Source organism: Erpetoichthys calabaricus, unplaced genomic scaffold (assembly GCF_900747795.2).
Source record: "Erpetoichthys calabaricus unplaced genomic scaffold, fErpCal1.3, whole genome shotgun sequence".
Classification (NCBI taxonomy): domain Eukaryota; kingdom Metazoa; phylum Chordata; class Cladistia; order Polypteriformes; family Polypteridae; genus Erpetoichthys; species Erpetoichthys calabaricus.
In genome coordinates, this window is record NW_026261604.1 from 18 (window position 1) to 21,694 (window position 21,677).

Sequence of the window (21,677 nt, forward strand, 5' to 3'; positions counted from 1 at the left end):
GTGGGTTCGAGTCCCATCTGGGATGTCTTGGTCAAAACTGCCCTTTCACAGTACGTTTACTTTGAGGACATTTGCCAAAATCCTGGGCAAGTTGGTAGAAAATTCCAATGACATTTTCTTCCTCCCCTATCCCTATCTCTGTTTCTTTTTCCATGTGTGTCTCTCAATCTCTAACTCTCTCTTCCAGAAGAAAGAGTATAGACATCCAACAAAATTCCAATGAAAATCTCTGATTTTATGCTGGTCTTTCTCTTATTCTGTTATCAGCTGTTAAACCTTTACTTGTTCCATCCAATGGAAGGAATTTGAAGGGTGCAGATACGGAAGTTAAATCCCACCTGCTAAATGGTGTGTGTTCTATTTTTCTATTTTTCCGGCACCGTTTCTTACCTCTTGGAGGGTCTTCCAAACGGTTTTGGTGGAGGATGAACTCTTCCACCTAACAAACTAATTCACGTTAAGCACTTGAAAGAATTAATTAGAAAACAGCATCTGAAATCAAAGCTGCATGCAAATACAGTATCCACACATTGTAGGACCCTATTACGGATAATTTCTTGCACGATTGTACCAATGGCATAAATCTTCAAAAATTCACGTGGTTGGTTGAATTTTCTTTCTCTTCACGGTTTCCTGTCACGTTCTCCCGAGGCTTCATATCTTTAATTTTGCTGTGAAATCTTAACTGTCTGAGAAGTCCTAATGTCACATCAATCTTCTTACCTGTTTTTACAAAAGAGTTCTTTATCCACGACTGTGAAACCATTAGCAAGTTGTTCACCAAGAGCTGCTTGTATCCCAGTGAAATGACATTCTGAAACAAGCTGTTTGGGAGTTAGCAGAGTGGCGCAGCGGAAGCGTGCTGGGCCCATAACCCAGAGGTCGATGGATCGAAACCATCCTCTGCTATGCTGTCTTGATGGCAGGGTGTCCCTCAGCTAATTTTCGCATTTCCTTAGCAGTCATTGCCACTGAATTTTGTAGCAGAAGCAACTGTAGAGAAACCCACTGCATTGTTGAAAGTATTACAGGAAAGAAACGCTCCTACATGAGCTAAACGGTTCTCTTCTTTTTTCTACCACTCAGATCTAATTAGAAGCAAAAAGAAATGAACAATTCCAGCAAGCCACATTTTGTCCCAGTGGCCTAATGGATAAGGCATTGGCCTACTAAGCCAGGGATTGTGGGTTCGAGTCCCATCATGGGATGTCTTGGTCAAAACTGCCCTTTCACAGTACGTTTACTTTGAGGACATTTGCCAAAATCCTGGGAAAGTTGGCAGAAAATTTCAATGACATTTTCTTCCTCCCCCTATCCCTATCTCTGTTTCTTTTTCCATGTGTGTCTCTCAATGTCTAACTCACTCTTCCAGAATAAAGAGAATAGACATCTAACAAAATTACAATGAAAATCTCTGATTTTGTGCTGGTTTCCTCTATTTCTCCTTCTTCTTCTCTTATTCTGTTTTCAGCTGTTAAACCTTTACTTGTTCCATCCAATGGAAGGAATTTGAAGGGTGCAGATACGGAAGTTAAATCCCACCTGCCTAATGGTGTGTGTTCTATTTTTCTATTTTTCCGGCACCGTTTCTTACCTCTTGGAGGGTCTTCCAAAGTGTGTTGGTGGAGGATGAACTCTTCCGCCTAACAAGCTAATTCACGTTAAGCACTTGAAAGAACTAAGTAGAAAACAGCATCTGAAATCAAAGCTGCATGCAAATACAGTATCCACACATTATAGGACCCTATTACGGATAATTTCTTGCATGATTGTACCAATGGCATAAATCTTCAAAAATTCAAGTGGTTGGTTGAATTTTCTTTCTCTTCACGGTTTCCTGTCACGTTCTCCCGAGGCTTCATATCTTTAAATTTTGCTGTGAAATCTTAACTGTCTGAGAAGTCCTAATGTCACATCAATCTTCTTACCTGTTTTTACAAAAAAGTTCTTTATCCACGACTGTGAAACCATTAGCAAGTTGTTCACCAAGAGCTGCTTGTATCCAAGTGAAATGACATTCTGAAACAAGCTGTTTGGGAGTTAGCAGAGTGGCGCAGCGGAAGCGTGCTGGGCCCAGAGGTCGATGGGTCGAAACCATCCTCTGCTATGCCGTCTTGATGGCAGGGTGTCCCTCAGCTAATTTTCGCATTTCCTTAGCAGTCATTGCCATTGAATTTTGTAGCAGAAGCAACTGTAGAGAAACCCACTGCATTGTTGAAAGTATTACAGGAAAGAAACGCTCCTACATGAGCTAAACGGTTCTCTTCTCTTTTTGTTCCACTCAGATCTAATTAGAAGCAACAAGAAATGTACAATTCCAGCATACCACATTTTGTCCCAGTGGCCTAATGGATAAGGCATTGGCCTCCTAAGCCAGGGATTGTGGGTTTGAGTCCCTTCTGGGATGTCTTGGTCAAAACTGCCCTTTCACAGTACGTTTACTTTGAGGACATTTGCCAAAATCCTGGGCAAGTTGGTAGAAAATTCCAATGACATTTTCTTCCTCCCCTATCCCTATCTCTGTTTCTTTTTCCATGTGTGTCTCTCAATCTCTAACTCTCTCTTCCAGAAGAAAGAGTATAGACATCCAACAAAATTCCAATGAAAATCTCTGATTTTATGCTGGTCTTTCTCTTATTCTGTTTTCAGCTGTTAAACCTTTACTTGTTCCATCCAATGGAAAGAATTTGAAGGGTGCAGATACGGAAGTTAAATCCCACCTGCTAAATGGTGTGTGTTCTATTTTTCTATTTTTCCGGCACCGTTTCTTACCTCTTGGAGGGTTTTCCAAACGGTTTTGGTGGAGGATGAACTCTTCCACCTAACAAACTAATTCACGTTAAGCACTTGAAAGAATTAATTAGAAAACAGCATCTGAAATCAAAGCTGCATGCAAATACAGTATCCACACATTATAGGACCCTATTACGGATAATTTCTTGCACGATTGTACCAATGGCATAAATCTTCAAAAATTCACGTGGTTGGTTGAATTTTCTTTCTCTTCACGGTTTCCTGTCACGTTCTCCCGAGGCTTCATATCTTTAATTTTTGCTGTGAAATCTTAACTGTCTGAGAAGTCCTAATGTCACATCAATCTTCTTACCTGTTTTTACAAAAGAGTTCTTTATCCACGACTGTGAAACCATTAGCAAGTTGTTCACCAAGAGCTGCTTGTATCCAAGTGAAATGACATTCTGAAACAAGCTGTTTGTGAGTTAGCAGAGTGGCGCAGCGGAAGCGTGCTGGGCCCCAGAGGTCGATGGATCGAAACTATCCTCTGCTATGCTGTCTTGATGGCAGGGTGTCCCTCAGCTAATTTTCGCATTTCCTTAGCAGTCATTGCCACTGAATTTTGTAGCAGAAGCAACTGTAGAGAAACCCACTGCATTGTTGAATGTATTACAGGAAAGAAACGCTCCTACATAAGCTAAATGGTTCTCTTTTCATTTTTTACCACTCAGATCTAATTAGAAGCAACAAGAAATGTACAATTCCAGCAAGCCACATTTTGTCCCAGTGGCCTAATGGATAAGGCATTGGCCTTCGAAGCCAGGGATTGTGGGTTCGAGTCCCATCTGGGATGTTTTGGTCGAAACTGCCCTTTCACAGTACATTTAGTTGGAGAACATTTGCCAAAATCCTCGGCAAGTTGGCAGAAAATTTCAATGACATTTTCTTCCTCCCATATCCCTATCTCTGTTTCTTTTTCCATGTGTTTCTCTCAATCTCTAACTCTCTCTTCCAGAATAAAGAGTATAGACATCTAACAAAATTACAATGAAAATCTCTGATTTTATGCCGGTTTCCTCTATTTCTCCTTCTTCATTCTCTTATTCTGTTTTCAGTTGTTAAAGCGTTACTTGTTCCATCCAATGAAAGGAATTTGAAGGGTGCAGATACGGAAGTTAAATCCCACCTGCCTAATGGTGTGTGTTCTATTTTTCTATTTTTCCGGCACCGTTTCTTACCTCTTGCAGGGTCTTCCAAAGTGTGTTGGTGGAGGATGAACTCTTCCGCCTAACAAGCTAATTCACGTTAAGCACTTGAAAGAACTAAGTAGAAAACAGCATCTGAAATCAAAGCTGCATGCAAATACAGTATCCACACATTGCAGGACTCTATTACGGATAATTTCTTGCATGATTGTACCAATGGCATAAATCTTCAAAAATTCACGTGGTTGGTTGAATTTTCTTTCTCTTCACGGTTTCCTGTCACGTTCTCCCGAGGCTTCATATCTTTAATTTTTGCTGTGAAATCTTAACTGTCTGAGAAGTCCTAATGTCACATCAATCTTCTTACCTGTTTTTACAAAAGAGTTCTTTATCCACGACTGTGAAACCATTAGCAAGTTGTTCACCAAGAGCTGCTTGTATCCAAGTGAAATGACATTCTGAAACAAGCTGTTTGGGAGTTAGCAGAGTGGCGCAGCGGAAGCGTGCTGGGCCCAGAGGTCGATGGGTCGAAACCATCCTCTGCTATGCCGTCTTGATGGCAGGGTGTCCCTCAGCTAATTTTCGCATTTCCTTAGCAGTCATTGCCACTGAATTTTGTAGCAGAAGCAACTGTAGAGAAACCCACTGCATTGTTGAAAGTATTACAGGAAAGAAACGCTCCTACATGAGCTAAACGGTTCTCTTCTCTTTTTGTTCCACTCAGATCTAATTAGAAGCAACAAGAAATGTACAATTCCAGCATACCACATTTTGTCCCAGTGGCCTAATGGATAAGGCATTGGCCTCCTAAGCCAGGGATTGTGGGTTTGAGTCCATTCTGGGATGTCTTGGTCAAAACTGCCCTTTCACAGTACGTTTACTTTGAGGACATTTGCCAAAATCCTGGGCAAGTTGGTAGAAAATTCCAATGACATTTTCTTCCTCCCCTATCCCTATCTCTGTTTCTTTTTCCATGTGTGTCTCTCAATCTCTAACTCTCTCTTCCAGAAGAAAGAGTATAGACATCCAACAAAATTCCAATGAAAATCTCTGATTTTATGCTGGTCTTTCTCTTATTCTGTTGTCAGCTGTTAAACCTTTACTTGTTCCATCCAATGGAAAGAATTTGAAAGGTGCAGATACGGAAGTTAAATCCCACCTGCTAAATGGTGTGTGTTCTATTTTTCTATTTTTCCGGCACCGTTTCTTACCTCTTGGAGGGTTTTCCAAACGGTTTTGGTGGAGGATGAACTCTTCCACCTAACAAACTAATTCACGTTAAGCACTTGAAAGAATTAATTAGAAAACAGCATCTGAAATCAAAGCTGCATGCAAATACAGTATCCACACATTGTAGGACCCTATTACGGATAATTTCTTGCACGATTGTACCAATGGCATAAATCTTCAAAAATTCACGTGGTTGGTTGAATTTTCTTTCTCTTCACGGTTTCCTGTCACGTTCTCCCGAGGCTTCATATCTTTAATTTTTGCTGTGAAATCTTAACTGTCTGAGAAGTCCTAATGTCACATCAATCTTCTGACCTGTTTTTACAAAAGAGTTCTTTATCCACGACTGTGAAACCATTAGCAAGTTGTTCACCAAGAGCTGCTTGTATCCAAGTGAAATGACATTCTGAAACAAGCTGTTTGGGAGTTAGCAGAGTGGCGCAGCGGAAGCGTGCTGGGCCCAGAGGTCGATGGGTCGAAACTATCCTCTGCTATGCTGTCTTGATGGCAGGGTGTCCCTCAGCTAATTTTCGCATTTCCTTAGCAGTCATTGCCACTGAATTTTGTAGCAGAAGCAACTGTAGAGAAACCCACTGCATTGTTGAATGTATTACATGAAAGAAACGGTCCTATATACGCTAAATGGTTCTCTTTTCATTTTTTACCACTCAGATCTAATTAGAAGCAACAAGAAATGTACAATTCCAGCAAGCCACATTTTGTCCCAGTGGCCTAATGGATAAGGCATTGGCCTTCGAAGCCAGGGATTGTGGGTTCGAGTCCCATCTGGGATGTCTTGGTCGAAACTGCCCTTTCACAGTACATTTAGTTGGAGAACATTTGCCAAAATCCTCGGCAAGTTGGCAGAAAATTTCAATGACATTTTCTTCCTCCCATATCCCTATCTCTGTTTCTTTTTCCATGTGTTTCTCTCAATCTCTAACTCTCTCTTCCAGAATAAAGAGTATAGACATCTAACAAAATTACAATGAAAATCTCTGATTTTATGCCGGTTTCCTCTATTTCTCCTTCTTCATTCTCTTATTCTGTTTTCAGTTGTTAAAGCGTTACTTGTTCCATCCAATGAAAGGAATTTGAAGGGTGCAGATACGGAAGTTAAATCCCACCTGCCTAATGGTGTGTGTTCTATTTTTCTATTTTTCCGGCACCGTTTCTTACGTCTTGGAGGGTCTTCCAAAGTGTGTTGGCGGAGGATGAACTCTTCCGCCTAACAAGCTAATTCACGTTAAGCACTTGAAAGAATTAATTAGAAAACAGCATCTGAAATCAAAGCTGCATGCAAATACAGTATCCACACATTGTAGGACCCTATTACGGATAATTTCTTGCATGATTGTACCAATGGCATAAATCTTCAAAAATTCACGTGGTTGGTTGAATTTTCTTTCTCTTCACAGTTTCCTGTCACGTTCTCCCGAGGCTTCATATCTTTAATTTTTGCTGTGAAATCTTAACTGTCTGAGAAGTCCTAATGTCACATCAATCTTCTTACCTGTTTTTACAAAAGAGTTCTTTATCCACGACTGTGAAACCATTAGCAAGTTGTTCACCAAGAGCTGCTTGTATCCAAGTGAAATGACATTCTGAAACAAGCTGTTTGGGAGTTAGCAGAGTGGCGCAGCGGAAGCGTGCTGGGCCCAGAGGTCGATGGGTCGAAACCATCCTCTGCTATGCCGTCTTGATGGCAGGGTGTCCCTCAGCTAATTTTCGCATTTCCTTAGCAGTCATTGCCATTGAATTTTGTAGCAGAAGCAACTGTAGAGAAACCCACTGCATTGTTGAAAGTATTACAGGAAAGAAACGCTCCTACATGAGCTAAACGGTTCTCTTCTCTTTTTGTTCCACTCAGATCTAATTAGAAGCAACAAGAAATGTACAATTCCAGCATACCACATTTTGTCCCAGTGGCCTAATGGATAAGGCATTGGCCTCCTAAGCCAGGGATTGTGGGTTTGAGTCCATTCTGGGATGTCTTGGTCAAAACTGCCCTTTCACAGTACGTTTACTTTGAGGACATTTGCCAAAATCCTGGGCAAGTTGGTAGAAAATTCCAATGACATTTTCTTCCTCCTCTATCCCTATCTCTGTTTCTTTTTCCATGTGTGTCTCTCAATCTCTAACTCTCTCTTCCAGAAGAAAGAGTATAGACATCCAACAAAATTCCAATGAAAATCTCTGATTTTATGCTGGTCTTTCTCTTATTCTGTTTTCAGCTGTTAAACCTTTACTTTTTCCATCCAATGGAAAGAATTTGAAAGGTGCAGATACGGAAGTTAAATCCCACCTGCTAAATGGTGTCTGTTCTATTTTTCTATTTTTCCGGCACCGTTTCTTACCTCTTGGAGGGTCTTCCAAACGGTTTTGGTGGAGGATGAACTCTTCCACCTAACAAACTAATTCACGTTAAGCACTTGAAAGAATTAATTAGAAAACAGCATCTGAAATCAAAGCTGCATGCAAATACAGTATCCACACATTATAGGACCCTATTACGGATAATTTCTTGCACGATTGTACCAATGGCATAAATCTTCAAAAATTCACGTGGTTGGTTGAATTTTCTTTCTCTTCACGGTTTCCTGTCACGTTCTCCCGAGGCTTCATATCTTTAATTTTTGCTGTGAAATCTTAACTGTCTGAGAAGTCCTAATGTCACATCAATCTTCTTACCTGTTTTTACAAAAGAGTTCTTTATCCACGACTGTGAAACCATTAGCAAGTTGTTCACCAAGAGCTGCTTGTATCCAAGAGAAATAGCATTCTGAAACAAATTGTTTGGGAGTTAGCAGAGTGGCGCAGCGGAAGCGTGCTGGGCCCAGAGGTCGATGGATCGAAACCATCCTCTGCTATGCCGTCTTGATGGCAGGGTGTCCCTCAGCTAATTTTCGCATTTCCTTATCAGTCATTGCCACTGAATTTTGTAGCAGAAGCAACTGTAGAGAAACCCACTGCATTGTTGAATGTATTACATGAAAGAAACGGTCCTATATACGCTAAATGGTTCTCTTTTCATTTTTTACCACTCAGATCTAATTAGAAGCAACAAGAAATGTACAATTCCAGCAAGCCACATTTTGTCCCAGTGGCCTAATGGATAAGGCATTGGCCTTCGAATCCAGGGATTGTGGGTTCGAGTCCCATCTGGGATGTCTTGGTCGAAACTGCCCTTTCACAGTACATTTAGTTGGAGAACATTTGCCAAAATCCTGGGCAAGTTGGCAGAAAATTTCAATGACATTTTCTTCCTCCCATATCCCTATCTCTGTTTCTTTTTCCATGTGTTTCTCTCAATCTCTAACTCTCTCTTCCAGAATAAAGAGTATAGACATCTAACAAAATTACAATGAAAATCTCTGATTTTATGCCGGTTTCCTCTATTTCTCCTTCTTCATTCTCTTATTCTGTTTTCAGTTGTTAAAGCGTTACTTGTTCCATCCAATGAAAGGAATTTGAAGGGTACAGATACGGAAGTTAAATCCCACCTGCCTAATGGTGTGTGTTCTATTTTTCTATTTTTCCGGCACCGTTTCTTACGTCTTGGAGGGTCTTCCAAAGTGTGTTGGCGGAGGATGAACTCTTCCGCCTAACAAGCTAATTCACGTTAAGCACTTGAAAGAATTAATTAGAAAACAGCATCTGAAATCAAAGCTGCATGCAAATACAGTATCCACACATTGTAGGACCCTATTACGGATAATTTCTTGCATGATTGTACCAATGGCATAAATCTTCAAAAATTCACGTGGTTGGTTGAATTTTCTTTCTCTTCACAGTTTCCTGTCACGTTCTCCCGAGGCTTCATATCTTTAATTTTTGCTGTGAAATCTTAACTGTCTGAGAAGTCCTAATGTCACATCAATCTTCTTACCTGTTTTTACAAAAGAGTTCTTTATCCACGACTGTGAAACCATTAGCAAGTTGTTCACCAAGAGCTGCTTGTATCCAAGTGAAATGACATTCTGAAACAAGCTGTTTGGGAGTTAGCAGAGTGGCGCAGCGGAAGCGTGCTGGGCCCAGAGGTCGATGGGTCGAAACCATCCTCTGCTATGCCGTCTTGATGGCAGGGTGTCCCTCAGCTAATGTTCGCATTTCCTTAGCATTCATTGCCACTGAATTTGGTAGCAGAAGCAACTGTAGAGAAACCCACTGCATTGTTGAAAGTATTACAGGAAAGAAACGCTCCTACATGAGCTAAACGGTTCTCTTCTCTTTTTGTTCCACTCAGATCTAATTAGAAGCAACAAGAAATGTACAATTCCAGCATACAACATTTTGTCCCAGTGGCCTAATGGATAAGGCATTGGCCTCCTAAGCCAGGGATTGTGGGTTTGAGTCCATTCTGGGATGTCTTGGTCAAAACTGCCCTTTCACAGTACGTTTACTTTGAGGACATTTGCCAAAATCCTGGGCAAGTTGGTAGAAAATTCCAATGACATTTTCTTCCTCCCCTATCCCTATCTCTGTTTCTTTTTCCATGTGTGTCTCTCAATCTCTAACTCTCTCTTCCAGAAGAAAGAGTATAGACATCCAACAAAATTCCAATGAAAATCTCTGATTTTATGCTGGTCTTTCTCTTATTCTGTTTTCAGCTGTTAAACCTTTACTTGTTCCATCCAATGGAAAGAATTTGAAAGGTGCAGATACGGAAGTTAAATCCCACCTGCTAAATGGTGTGTGTTCTATTTTTCTATTTTTCCGGCACCGTTTCTTACCTCTTGGAGGGTCTTCCAAACGGTTTTGGTGGAGGATGAACTCTTCCACCTAACAAACTAATTCACGTTAAGCACTTGAAAGAATTAATTAGAAAACAGCATCTGAAATCAAAGCTGCATGCAAATACAGTATCCACACATTATAGGACCCTATTACGGATAATTTCTTGCACGATTGTACCAATGGCATAAATCTTCAAAAATTCACGTGGTTGGTTGAATTTTCTTTCTCTTCACGGTTTCCTGTCACGTTCTCCCGAGGCTTCATATCTTTAATTTTTGCTGTGAAATCTTAACTGTCTGAGAAGTCCTAATGTCACATCAATCTTCTTACCTGTTTTTACAAAAGAGTTCTTTATCCACGACTGTGAAACCATTAGCAAGTTGTTCACCAAGAGCTGCTTGTATCCAAGTGAAATGACATTCTGAAACAAGCTGTTTGGGAGTTAGCAGAGTGGCGCAGCGGAAGCATGCTGGGCCCAGAGGTCGATGGGTTGAAACTATCCTCTGCTATGCTGTCTTGATGGCAGGGTGTCCCTCAGCTAATTTTCGCATTTCCTTAGCAGTCATTGCCACTGAATTTTGTAGCAGAAGCAACTGTAGAGAAACCCACTGCATTGTTGAATGTATTACATGAAAGAAACGGTCCTATATACGCTAAATGGTTCTCTTTTCATTTTTTACCACTCAGATCTAATTAGAAGCAACAAGAAATGTACAATTCCAGCAAGCCACATTTTGTCCCAGTGGCCTAATGGATAAGGCATTGGCCTTCGAATCCAGGGATTGTGGGTTCGAGTCCCATCTGGGATGTCTTGGTCGAAACTGCCCTTTCACAGTACATTTAGTTGGAGAATATTTTTACAAAATCCTGGGCAAGTTGGCAGAAAATTTCAATGACATTTTCTTCCTCCCATATCCCTATCTCTGTTTCTTTTTCCATGTGTTTCTCTCAATCTCTAACTCTCTCTTCCAGAATAAAGAGTATAGACATCTAACAAAATTACAATGAAAATCTCTGATTTTATGCCGGTTTCCTCTATTTCTCCTTCTTCATTCTCTTATTCTGTTTTCAGTTGTTAAAGCGTTACTTGTTCCATCCAATGAAAGGAATTTGAAGGGTGCAGATACGGAAGTTAAATCCCACCTGCCTAATGGTGTGTGTTCTATTTTTCTATTTTTCCGGCACCGTTTCTTACCTCTTGGAGGGTCTTCCAAAGTGTGTTGGTGGAGGATGAACTCTTCCGCCTAACAAGCTAATTCACGTTAAGCACTTGAAAGAATTAATTAGAAAACAGCATCTGAAATCAAAGCTGCATGCAAATACAGTATCCACACATTGTAGGACCCTATTACGGATAATTTCTTGCATGATTGTACCAATGGCATAAATCTTCAAAAATTCACGTGGTTGGTTGAATTTTCTTTCTCTTCACAGTTTCCTGTCACATTCTCCCGAAGCTTCATATCTTTAATTTTTGCTGTGAAATCTTAACTGTCTGAGAAGTCCTAATGTCACATCAATCTTCTTACCTGTTTTTACAAAAGAGTTCTTTATCCACGACTGTGAAACCATTAGCAAGTTGTTCACCAAGAGCTGCTTGTATCCAAGTGAAATGACATTCTGAAACAAGCTGTTTGGGAGTTAGCAGAGTGGCGCAGCGGAAGCGTGCTGGGCCCAGAGGTCGATGGGTCGAAACCATCCTCTGCTATGCCGTCTTGATGGCAGGGTGTCCCTCAGCTAATGTTCGCATTTCCTTAGCAGTCATTGCCACTGAATTTGGTAGCAGAAGCAACTGTAGAGAAACCCACTGCATTGTTGAAAGTATTACAGGAAAGAAACGCTCCTACATGAGCTAAACGGTTCTCTTCTCTTTTTGTTCCACTCAGATCTAATTAGAAGCAACAAGAAATGTACAATTCCAGCATACCACATTTTTTCCCAGTGGCCTAATGGATAAGGCATTGGCCTCCTAAGCCAGGGCTTGTGGGTTTGAGTCCATTCTGGGATGTCTTGGTCAAAACTGCCCTTTCACAGTACGTTTACTTTGAGGACATTTGCCAAAATCCTGGGCAAGTTGGTAGAAAATTCCAATGACATTTTCTTCCTCCACTATCCCTATCTCTGTTTCTTTTTCCATGTGTGTCTCTCAATCTCTAACTCTCTCTTCCAGAAGAAAGAGTATAGACATCCAACAAAATTCCAATGAAAATCTCTGATTTTATGCTGGTCTTTCTCTTATTCTGTTTTCAGCTGTTAAACCTTTACTTGTTCCATCCAATGGAAAGAATTTGAAGGGTGCAGATACGGAAGTTAAATCCCACCTGCTAAATGGTGTGTGTTCTATTTTTCTATTTTTCCGGCACCGTTTCTTACCTCTTGGAGGGTCTTCCAAACGGTTTTGGTGGAGGATGAACTCTTCCACCTAACAAACTAATTCACGTTAAGCACTTGAAAGAATTAATTAGAAAACAGCATCTGAAATCAAAGCTGCATGCAAATACAGTATCCACACATTATAGGACCCTATTACGGATAATTTCTTGCACGATTGTACCAATGGCATAAATCTTCAAAAATTCACGTGGTTGGTTGAATTTTCTTTCTCTTCACGGTTTCCTGTCACGTTCTCCCGAGGCTTCATATCTTTAATTTTTGCTGTGAAATCTTAACTGTCTGAGAAGTCCTAATGTCACATCAATCTTCTGACCTGTTTTTACAAAAGAGTTCTTTATCCACGACTGTGAAACCATTAGCAAGTTGTTCACCAAGATCTGCTTGTATCCAAGTGAAATGACATTCTGAAACAAGCTGTTTGGGAGTTAGCAGAGTGGCGCAGCGGAAGCGTGCTGGGCCCAGAGGTCGATGGGTCGAAACTATCCTCTGCTATGCTGTCTTGATGGCAGGGTGTCCCTCAGCTAATTTTCGCATTTCCTTAGCAGTCATTGCCACTGAATTTTGTAGCAGAAGCAACTGTAGAGAAACCCACTGCATTGTTGAATGTATTACATGAAAGAAACGGTCCTATATACGCTAAATGGTTCTCTTTTCATTTTTTACCACTCAGATCTAATTAGAAGCAACAAGAAATGTACAATTCCAGCAAGCCACATTTTGTCCCAGTGGCCTAATGGATAAGGCATTGGCCTTCGAAGCCAGGGATTGTGGGTTCGAGTCCCATCTGGGATGTCTTGGTCGAAACTGCCCTTTCACAGTACATTTAGTTGGAGAACATTTGCCAAAATCCTCGGCAAGTTGGCAGAAAATTTCAATGACATTTTCTTCCTCCCATATCCCTATCTCTGTTTCTTTTTCCATGTGTTTCTCTCAATCTCTAAGTCTCTCTTCCAGAATAAAGAGTATAGACATCTAACAAAATTACAATGAAAATCTCTGATTTTATGCCGGTTTCCTCTATTTCTCCTTCTTCATTCTCTTATTCTGTTTTCAGTTGTTAAAGCGTTACTTGTTCCATCCAATGAAAGGAATTTGAAGGGTGCAGATACGGAAGTTAAATCCCACCTGCCTAATGGTGTGTGTTCTATTTTTCTATTTTTCCGGCACCGTTTCTTACGTCTTGGAGGGTCTTCCAAAGTGTGTTGGTGGAGGATGAACTCTTCCGCCTAACAAGCTAATTCACGTTAAGCACTTGAAAGAATTAATTAGAAAACAGCATCTGAAATCAAAGCTGCATGCAAATACAGTATCCACACATTGTAGGACTCTATTACGGATAATTTCTTGCATGATTGTACCAATGGCATAAATCTTCAAAAATTCACGTGGTTGGTTGAATTTTCTTTCTCTTCACGGTTTCCTGTCACGTTCTCCCGAGGCTTCATATCTTTAATTTTTGCTGTGAAATCTTAACTGTCTGAGAAGTCCTAATGTCACATCAATCTTCTTACCTGTTTTTACAAAAGAGTTCTTTATCCACGACTGTGAAACCATTAGCAAGTTGTTCACCAAGAGCTGCTTGTATCCAAGTGAAATGACATTCTGAAACAAGCTGTTTGGGAGTTAGCAGAGTGGCGCAGCGGAAGCGTGCTGGGCCCAGAGGTCGATGGGTCGAAACCATCCTCTGCTATGCCGTCTTGATGGCAGGGTGTCCCTCAGCTAATGTTCGCATTTCCTTAGCAGTCATTGCCACTGAATTTTGTAGCAGAAGCAACTGTAGAGAAACCCACTGCATTGTTGAAAGTATTACAGGAAAGAAACGCTCCTACATGAGCTAAACGGTTCTCTTCTCTTTTTGTTCCACTCAGATCTAATTAGAAGCAACAAGAAATGTACAATTCCAGCCTACCACATTTTGTCCCAGTGGCCTAATGGATAAGGCATTGGCCTTCGAAGCCAGGGATTGTGGGTTCGAGTTCTAGCTGGGATGTCTTGGTCAAAACTGCCCTTTCACAGTACGTTTACTTTGAGGACATTTGCCAAAATCCTGGGCAAGTTGGCAGAAAATTCCAGTAACATTTTCTTCCTCCCCTATCCCTATCTCTGTTTCTATTTCCATGTGTGTCTCTCAATCTCTAACTCTCTCTTCCAGAAGAAAGAGTATAGACATCCAACAAAATTCCAATGAAAATCTCTGATTTTATGCTGGTCTTTCTCTTATTCTGTTGTCAGCTGTTAAACCTTTACTTGTTCCATCCAATGGAAAGAATTTGAAAGGTGCAGATACGGAAGTTAAATCCCACCTGCTAAATGGTGTGTGTTCTATTTTTCTATTTTTCCGGCACCGTTTCTTACCTCTTGGAGGGTTTTCCAAACGGTTTTGGTGGAGGATGAACTCTTCCACCTAACAAACTAATTCACGTTAAGCACTTGAAAGAATTAATTAGAAAACAGCATCTGAAATCAAAGCTGCATGCAAATACAGTATCCACACATTATAGGACCCTATTACGGATAATTTCTTGCACGATTGTACCAATGGCATAAATCTTCAAAAATTCACGTGGTTGGTTGAATTTTCTTTCTCTTCACGGTTTCCTGTCACGTTCTCCCGAGGCTTCATATCTTTAATTTTTGCTGTGAAATCTTAACTGTCTGAGAAGTCCTAATGTCACATCAATCTTCTTACCTGTTTTTACAAAAGAGTTCTTTATCCACGACTGTGAAACCATTAGCAAGTTGTTCACCAAGAGCTGCTTGTATCCAAGAGAAATAGCATTCTGAAACAAATTGTTTGGGAGTTAGCAGAATGGCGTGCTGGGCCCATAACCCAGAGGTCGATGGATCGAAACCATCCTCTGCTATGCCGTCTTGATAGCAGGGTGTCCTTCAGCTAATTTTCGCATTTCCTTAGCAGTCATTGCCACTGAATTTTGTAGCAGAAGCAACTGTAGAGAAACCAACTGCATTGTTGAATGTATTACATGAAAGAAACGCTCCTACATATGCTAAATGGTGTTCTCATCTTTTTTTACCACTCAGATCTAATTAGAAGCAACAAGAAATGTACAATTCCAGCAAGCCACATTTTGTCCCAGTGACCTAATGGATAAGGCATTGGCCTTCGAAGTCTGGGATTGTGGGTTCGAATCTCATCTGGAATGTCTTGGTCAAAACTGCCCTTTCGCAGTATGTTTACTTTGAGGACATTTGCCAAAATCCTCGGCAAGTTGGCAGAAAATTTCAATGACATTTTCTTCCTCCCATATCCCTATCTCTGTTTCTTTTTCCATGTGTTTCTCTCAATCTCTAATTCTCTCTTCCAGAATAAAGAGTACAGACATCTAACAAAATTACAATGAAAATCTCTGATATTATGCCTGTTTTCTCTATTTCTCCTTCTTCATTCTCTTATTCTGTTTTCAGTTGTTAAAGCGTTACTTGTTCCATCCAATGAAAGGAATTTGAAGGGTGCAGATACGGAAGTTAAATCCCACCTGCCTAATGGTGTGTGTTCTATTTTTCTATTTTTCCGGCACCGTTTCTTACCTCTTGGAGGGTCTTCCAAAGTGTGTTGGTGGAGGATGAACTCTTCCGCCTAACAAGCTAATTCACGTTAAGCACTTGAAAGAATTAATTAGAAAACAGCATCTGAATTCAAAGCTGCATGAAAATACAGTATCCACACATTGCAGGACTCTATTACGGATAATTTCTTGCATGATTGTACCAATGGCATAAATCTTCAAAAATTCACGTGGTTGGTTGAATTTTCTTTCTCTTCACGGTTTCCTGTCACGTTCTCCCGAGGCTTCATATCTTTAATTTTTGCTGTGAAATCTTAACTGTCTGAGAAGTCCTAATGTCACATCAATCTTCTTACCTGTTTTTACAAAAGAGTTCTTTATCCACGACTGTGAAACCATTAGCAAGTTGTTCACCAAGAGCTGCTTGTATCCAAGTGAAATGACATTCTGAAACAAGCTGTTTGGGAGTTAGCAGAGTGGCGCAGCGGAAGCGTGCTGGGCCCAGAGGTCGATGGGTCGAAACCATCCTCTGCTATACCGTCTTGATGGCAGGGTGTCCCTCAGCTAATTTTCGCATTTCCTTAGCAGTCATTGCCATTGAATTTTGTAGCAGAAGCAACTGTAGAGAAACCCACTACATTGTTGAAAGTATTACAGGAAAGAAACGCTCCTACATGAGGTAAACGGTTCTCTTCTCTTTTTGTTCCACTCAGATCTAATTAGAAGCAACAAGAAATGTACAATTCCAGCATACCACATTTTGTCCAAGTGGCCTAATGGATAAGGCATTGGCCTCCTAAGCCAGGGATTGTGGGTTTGAGTCCATTCTGGGATGTCTTGGTCAAAACTGCCCTTTCACAGTACGTTTACATTGAGGACATTTGCCAAAATCCTGGGCAAGTTGGTAGAAAATTCCAATGACATTTTCTTCCTCCCCTATCCCTATCTCTGTTTCTTTTTCCATGTGTGTCTCTCAATCTCTAACTCTCTCTTCCAGAAGAAAGAGTATAGACATCCAGCAAAATTCCAATGAAAATCTCTGATTTTATGCTGGTCTTTCTCTTATTCTGTTGTCAGCTGTTAAACCTTTACTTGTTCCATGCAATGGAAGGAATTTGAAGGGTGCAGATACGGAAGTTAAATCCCACCTGCTAAATGGTGTATGTTCTATTTTTCTATTTTTCCGGCACCGTTTCTTACCTCTTGGAGGGTCTTCCAAACGGTTTTGGTGGAGGATGAACTCTTCCACCTAACAAACTAATTCACGTTAAGCACTTGAAAGAATTAATTAGAAAACAGCATCTGAAATCAAAGCTGCATGCAAATACAGTATCCACACATTGTAGGACCCTATTACGGATAATTTCTTGCACGATTGTACCAATGGCATAAATCTTCAAAAATTCACGTCGTTGGTTGAATTTTCTTTCTCTTCACGGTTTCCTGTCACGTTCTCCCGAGGCTTCATATCTTTAATTTTTGCTGTGAAATCTTAACTGTCTGAGAAGTCCTAATGTCACATCAATCTTCTTACCTGTTTTTACAAAGGAGTTCTTTATCCACGACTGTGAAACCATTAGCAAGTTGTTCACCAAGAGCTGCTTGTATCCAAGAGAAATAGCATTCTGAAACAAATTGTTTGGGAGTTAGCAGAGTGGCGCAGCGGATGCGTGCTGGGTCCCTAACCCAGAGGTCGATGGATCGAAACCATCCTCTGCTATGCCGTCTTGATAGCAGGGTGTCCTTCAGCTAATTTTCGCATTTCCTTAGCAGTCATTGCCACTGAATTTTGTAGCAGAAGCAACTGTAGAGAAACCAACTGCATTGTTGAATGTATTACATGAAAGAAACGCTCCTACATATGCTAAATGGTGTTCTCATCTTTTTTTACCACTCAGATCTAATTAGAAGCAACAAGAAATGTACAATTCCAGCAAGCCACATTTTGTCCCAGTGGCCTAATGGATAAGGCATTGGCCTTCGAAGCCAGGGATTGTGGGTTCGAGTCCCATCTGGGATGTCTTGGTCAAAACTGCCCTTTCACAGTATGTTTACTTTGAGGACATTTGCCAAAATCCTCGGCAAGTTGGCAGAAAATTTCAATGACATTTTCTTCCTCCCATATCCCTATCTCTGTTTCTTTTTCCATGTGTTTCTCTCAATCTCTAAGTCTCTCTTCCAGAATAAAGAGTATAGACATCTAACAAAATTACAATGAAAATCTCTGATTTTATGCCGGTTTCCTCTATTTGTCCTTCTTCATTCTCTTATTCTGTTTTCAGTTGTTAAAGCGTTACTTGTTCCATCCAATGAAAGGAATTTGAAGGGTGCAGATACGGAAGTTAAATCCCACCTGCCTAATGGTGTGTGTTCTATTTTTCTATTTTTCCGGCACCGTTTCTTACCTCTTGCAGGGTCTTCCAAAGTGTGTTGGTGGAGGATGAACTCTTCCGCCTAACAAGCTAATTCACGTTAAGCACTTGAAAGAATTAATTAGAAAACAGCATCTGAATTCAAAGCTGCATGAAAATACAGTATCCACATATTGCAGGACTCTATTACGGATAATTTCTTTCATGATTGTACCAATGGCATAAATCTTCAAAAATTCACGTGGTTGGTTGAATTTTCTTTCTCTTCACGGTTTCCTGTCATGTTCTCCCGAGGCTTCATATCTTTAATTTTTGCTGTGAAATCTTAACTGTCTGAGAAGTCCTAATGTCACATCAATCTTCTTACCTGTTTTTACAAAAGAGTTCTTTATCCACGACTGTGAAACCATTAGCAAGTTGTTCACCAAGAGCTGCTTGTATCCAAGTGAAATGACATTCTGAAACAAGCTGTTTGGGAGTTAGCAGAGTGGCGCAGCGGAAGCGTGCTGGGCCCAGAGGTCGATGGGTCGAAACTATCCTCTGCTATGCTTTCTTGATGGCAGGGTGTCCCTCAGCTAATTTTCGCATTTCCTTAGCAGTCATTGCCACTGAATTTTGTAGCAGAAGCAACTGTAGAGAAACCCACTGCATTGTTGAAAGTATTACAGGAAAGAAACGCTCCTACATGAGGTAAACGGTTCTCTTCTCTTTTTGTTCCACTCAGATCTAATTAGAAGCAACAAGAAATGTACAATTCCAGCATACCACATTTTGTCCAAGTGGCCTAATGGATAAGGCATTGGCCTCCTAAGCCAGGGATTGTGGGTTTGAGTCCATTCTGGGATGTCTTGGTCAAAACTGCCCTTTCACAGTAGGTTTACATTGAGGACATTTGCCAAAATCCTGGGCAAGTTGGTAGAAAATTCCAATGACATTTTCTTCCTCCCCTATCCCTATCTCTGTTTCTTTTTCCATGTGTGTCTCTCAATCTCTAACTCTCTCTTCCAGAAGAAAGAGTATAGACATCCAGCAAAATTCCAATGAAAATCTCTGATTTTATGCTGGTCTTTCTCTTATTCTGTTGTCAGCTGTTAAACCTTTACTTGTTCCATGCAATGGAAGGAATTTGAAGGGTGCAGATACGGAAGTTAAATCCCACCTGCTAAATGGTGTATGTTCTATTTTTCTATTTTTCCGGCACCGTTTCTTACCTCTTGGAGGGTCTTCCAAACGGTTTTGGTGGAGGATGAACTCTTCCACCTAACAAACTAATTCACGTTAAGCACTTGAAAGAATTAATTAGAAAACAGCATCTGAAATCAAAGCTGCATGCAAATACAGTATCCACACATTGTAGGACCCTATTACGGATAATTTCTTGCACGATTGTACCAATGGCATAAATCTTCAAAAATTCACGTGGTTGGTTGAATTTTCTTTCTCTTCACGGTTTCCTGTCACGTTCTCCCGAGGCTTCATATCTTTAATTTTTGCTGTGAAATCTTAACTGTCTGAGAAGTCCTAATGTCACATCAATCTTCTTACCTGTTTTTACAAAGGAGTTCTTTATCCACGACTGTGAAACCATTAGCAAGTTGTTCACCAAGAGCTGCTTGTATCCAAGTGAAATGACATTCTGAAACAAGCTGTTTGGGAGTTAGCAGAGTTGCGCAGCGGAAGCGTGCTGGGCCCAGAGGTCGATGGGTCGAAACCATCCTCTGCTATTCCGTCTTGATGGCAGGGTGTCCCTCAGCTAATTTTCGCATTTCCTTAGCAGTCATTGCCACTGAATTTTGTAGCAGAAGCAACTGTAGAGAAACCCACTGCATTGTTGAAAGTATTACAGGAAAGAAACGCTCCTACATGAGCTAAACGGTTCTCTTCTGTTTTTGTTCCACTCAGATCAAGTTAGAAGCAACAAGAAATGTGCAATTCCAGCATACCACATTTTGTCCCAGTGGCCTAATGGATAAGGCATTGGCCTCCTAAGCCAGGGATTGTGGGTTCGAGTCCCATCTGGGATGTCTTGGTCAAAACTGCCCTTTCACAGTACGTTTACTTTGAGGACATTTGCCAAAATCCTGGGCAAGTTGGCAGCAAATTCCAATGACATTTTATTCCTCCCCTATCCCTATCTCTGTTTCTTTTTCCATGTGTGTCTCTCAATCTCTAACTCTCTCTTCCAGAAGAAAGAGTATAGACATCTAACAAAATTACAATGAAAATCTCTGATTTTATGCCGGTTTCCTCTATTCCTCCTTCTTCTTTCTCTTATTCTGTTTTCAGTTGTTAAAGCGTTACTTGTTCCATCCAATGAAAGGAATTTGAAGGGTGCAGATACGGAAGTTAAATCCCACCTGCCTAATGGTGTGTGTTCTATTTTTCTATTTTTCCGGCACCGTTTCTTACCTCTTAGAGGGTCTTCCAAAGTGTTTTGGTGGAGGATAAACTCTTCCGCCTAACAAGCTAATTCACGTTAAGCACTTGAAAGAATTAATTAGAAAACAGCATCTGAAATCAAAGCTGCATGCAAATACAGTATCCACACATTGTAGGACCCTATTACGGATAATTTCTTGCACGATTGTACCAATGGCATAAATCTTCAAAAATTCACATGGTTGGTTGAATTTTCTTTCTCTTCACGGTTTCCTGTCACGTTCTCCCGAGGCTTCATATCTTTAATTTTTGCTGTGAAATCTTAACGGTCTGAGAAGTCCTAATGTCACATCAATCTTCTTACCTGTTTTTACAAAAGAGTTCTTTATCCACGACTGTGAAACATTAGCAAGTTGTTCACCAAGAGCTGCTTGTATCCAAGTGAAATGACATTCTGAAACAAGCTGTTTGGGAGTTAGCAGGGTTGCGCAGCGGAAGCGTGCTGGGCCCAGAGGTCAATGGGTCGAAACCATCCTCTGCTATGCCGTCTTGATGGCAGGGTGTCCCTCAGCTAATTTTCGCATTTCCGTAGCAGTCATTGCCACTGAATTTTGTAGCAGAAGCAACTGTAGAGAAACCCACTGCATTGTTGAAAGTATTACAGGAAAGAAACGCTCCTACATGAGCTAAACGGTTCTCTTCTCTTTTTGTTCCACTCAGATCTAATTAGAAGCAACTAGAAATGTACAATTCCAGCATACCACATTTTTTCCCAGTGGCCTAATGGATAAGGCATTGGCCTCCTAAGCCAGGGATTGTGGGTTCGAGTCCCATCTGGGATGTCTTGGTCAAAACTGCCCTTTCACAGTACGTTTACTTTGAGGACATTTGCCAAAATCCTGGGTAAGTTGGTAGAAAATTCCAATGACATTTTCTTCCTCCCCTATCCCTATCTCTGTTTCTTTTTCCATGTGTGTCTCTCAATCTCTAACTCTCTCTTCCAGAAGAAAGAGTATAGACATCCAACAAAATTCCAATGAAAATCTCTGATTTTATGCTGGTCTTTCTCTTATTCTGTTTTCAGTTGTTAAACCTTTACT

The 21,677-nt window shown here is 40.7% G+C and overlaps 9 non-coding genes across 9 annotated transcripts; all 9 read left to right on the plus strand.

The window, feature by feature from the left end:
- Positions 1-1,135: 1,135 nt before the first annotated feature.
- trnas-acu (transfer RNA serine (anticodon ACU)) lies at positions 1,136-1,209 on the plus strand. Its single transcript has one exon. It is a non-coding gene; the product is annotated as a tRNA-Ser (tRNA).
- A 2,304-nt stretch (positions 1,210-3,513) lies between these two features.
- On the plus strand, positions 3,514-3,586 carry trnar-ccu (transfer RNA arginine (anticodon CCU)). Its single transcript has one exon. It is a non-coding gene; the product is annotated as a tRNA-Arg (tRNA).
- Positions 3,587-5,889: 2,303 nt separating this feature from the next.
- Positions 5,890-5,962, plus strand: trnar-ucg (transfer RNA arginine (anticodon UCG)). Its single transcript has one exon. It is a non-coding gene; the product is annotated as a tRNA-Arg (tRNA).
- Positions 5,963-8,265: 2,303 nt separating this feature from the next.
- Positions 8,266-8,338, plus strand: trnar-ucg (transfer RNA arginine (anticodon UCG)). Its single transcript has one exon. It is a non-coding gene; the product is annotated as a tRNA-Arg (tRNA).
- Positions 8,339-10,641: 2,303 nt separating this feature from the next.
- trnar-ccu (transfer RNA arginine (anticodon CCU)) lies at positions 10,642-10,714 on the plus strand. Its single transcript has one exon. It is a non-coding gene; the product is annotated as a tRNA-Arg (tRNA).
- Positions 10,715-13,018: 2,304 nt separating this feature from the next.
- On the plus strand, positions 13,019-13,091 carry trnar-ucg (transfer RNA arginine (anticodon UCG)). The gene has a single exon. It is a non-coding gene; the product is annotated as a tRNA-Arg (tRNA).
- A 4,682-nt stretch (positions 13,092-17,773) lies between these two features.
- Positions 17,774-17,846, plus strand: trnar-ccu (transfer RNA arginine (anticodon CCU)). Its single transcript has one exon. It is a non-coding gene; the product is annotated as a tRNA-Arg (tRNA).
- Positions 17,847-20,149: 2,303 nt separating this feature from the next.
- On the plus strand, positions 20,150-20,222 carry trnar-ccu (transfer RNA arginine (anticodon CCU)). The gene has a single exon. It is a non-coding gene; the product is annotated as a tRNA-Arg (tRNA).
- A 1,124-nt stretch (positions 20,223-21,346) lies between these two features.
- On the plus strand, positions 21,347-21,419 carry trnar-ccu (transfer RNA arginine (anticodon CCU)). The gene has a single exon. It is a non-coding gene; the product is annotated as a tRNA-Arg (tRNA).
- The last annotated feature ends 258 nt before the right edge of the window (positions 21,420-21,677 follow it).